A 2,440-nucleotide genomic window follows, 5' to 3' on the forward strand; every position below is an offset into this window, starting at 1 on the left:
TTTCATTATATTTCTGTTTTGTTTTCATTTCAACTGGCTTTAGTTCACAGCAAAGCTCTGGAAAATCTCGAGCGTTCATTTTCTATTGTATTAGTATGAATACATAAGTACATACATATAAATTATTGTTTTTTTTTTGTTTTGCACTTATTGATTTGAATGTATTTTCCTTAGTTGACCGCATCGCAATATCGAGTATCAAACAAGATATTCCCGCGTGTTGTTGCCTCTTCTTTGGGGGCTGGTTGGTAGCTGTTCCAAGCGGTGTCGACGAGCCGTTCTAAATGACACTGGTTAACAAATAAATTCATATGCGTTGAGGCATTAGGCCTTATTTTGAGTATAGTTAGAGCGTTTTCAACTCGATCCCAACCAATCACTATTATTTTTAACACCCATGCGGCCGAGTTTAACAAAGCGCACCAGTCGTTTCTTTCTCGAGCTAATCGGCGCCAATTGGCTACATCAAAGGATCGGCATGCTTACGCATGATTTTAGCATTTCTGCAAGTTGAGAAGATCTCCCTTTTTGTCCTGAATCTTCTGATCATGTTTTCGTCTAGTTCGTTGTATAATATTCGTATTGGCTTTGGTATTTCGTTGACAAAATCCGAGAATAGCTATATCGCCTTCAATGCCCTGATGGTTCGGAACTCAACAATGTAGCTTACTGCCAACCTTTCTACTGCGTCCCTGCGTTTGGACGTTGTACTAAACGATGCAATTGCTTTAATGGCTGCTTGACTATGTATGTAAAAGTTAACTTTGGAGTTGGTCCCAGTAGTATCACAAGCTAGGCTTGCTGCCTTCCCGAAAACCTCAGCCTTGAACACACTGCGGTGATATGGGAGCTTTTAAGATCTCCTTAGGTTGAGCTCTGGAAAGTACGACATATCCCATTGCCTACTCTACTAGTCATTTTAGAACCGTCTGTATAAAAGTTAAGTGTATTGTGTTTGGAACTAAAGCCCTTACGCCATCCTTCTTTTCGATAGAAATCTAGAACTTCTTCACCCCTTTAAAAACCGGAGCCATATAGCCCATATTGACTGTATTGTTCCGGTTTATTGAGCCATGATAAGTCTTGTATGAGAATTCGTTTAAGGCTTTTAGTGTTCCGGTAGATTTCACTGCAAGGTTTTCTGCAAAGAGGTCTTTCGGTGGTAGGACAAGTGTGTATTTTCAATCTCGGTCTTAATATTGGTTGACCATAAAACAAAGAGACTGCGAGTTCAATACTCTTTTTGACGTGTGTAATTTACATTGGCCAACAAACTGCAAAAACCGTAAAACGAGTGGCATACAATCTTAAACAAAACAAATGCCGGGCATGGGGATAAGCTTGTATGAAAACATACACACTTATGTATGCACTATGTTATATGTGTGCGTATATGGGTGTATGTGTATGTACTACTTATATGAACTCGATAAAACAACTATCTTAGGCAAAGTGCTCATTGGTTGTTTGGCGGCACATTTTCGATAGAATTGAGTTATTATTGAGTTCTGCTTGAAACAGCATTTCAATTGTGTCTGTAAGATAACTTTGCCTTCATTTGTATTGTCCCCTTGGTGTGAACGAGTGACCACAACGACGCCAAGTGTGGTGGAGGCGGGGTAAACATAAAACCTTTGGCCGGTACCACTTCCTTGTAGCAATGTAGGAAAATTTCGTTCGAGAAGGGGGTGGTCGAATATTGGTGTGAATGGACGAGCCATTTGAAATAGAAACGTATTACATACCGGCGCTTGGATGGTGGTTGTAGGCGCTGGAGACGGTGGGTATTGCGTTTGTAGTGGTGGTGTGACAGCAATTGCAACGCTCAATTCTAATTTCGACGACTGCTCATTCAGTTAATCTGTAGACTGCATAGGTATTGGTGTTAGTGAGTGGAAATATTATTGAGTATGCAAGAGTGTGTGCGGGGCTGTGTTCAAACCAGTTGAGGGCAGGTTATGTTGTAAGTAATGATCTGATATTGGGTGACATGTAAGCACACTGCACACCACTACTGTCTACTGTCGAGCTGCCGTATTGGTTGCAACGGGGGTAGTGACGACTACTTAACTAGAAAGACATCATCGACACTTCGCTGGAGACAACTGGCTGCGGTGCGTACGGAAGGGGTGGTCCTTCTCCCTTAACGTTTCGATTTTTTTCATGTTTTCAATTCAGTCACTTTTGTTGTTCTTTGCATAAGTATATATTTTCTTCTTTTTCCATTTTTCTTTTGTCTTGTTATGTTTTTAATTTGTCGCCTTCTTGCTTGTAGTGGTTGATACATTTATTTTTTCTGCATTTGCGAGCATACATATGTTTTTTTTGCGGTTCTCGCCTTGCTAGTGTTACTTAGCTTTTTGATGATACTCTTCATTGGATGGCACAGTACCGCCCGACTGCGTTGTTTTAGTTGCAGTTCTCTGTTCATCGGTACAAG

This window comes from Anastrepha obliqua, chromosome 1 (genome assembly GCF_027943255.1).
Source record: "Anastrepha obliqua isolate idAnaObli1 chromosome 1, idAnaObli1_1.0, whole genome shotgun sequence".
NCBI lineage: Eukaryota > Metazoa > Arthropoda > Insecta > Diptera > Tephritidae > Anastrepha > Anastrepha obliqua.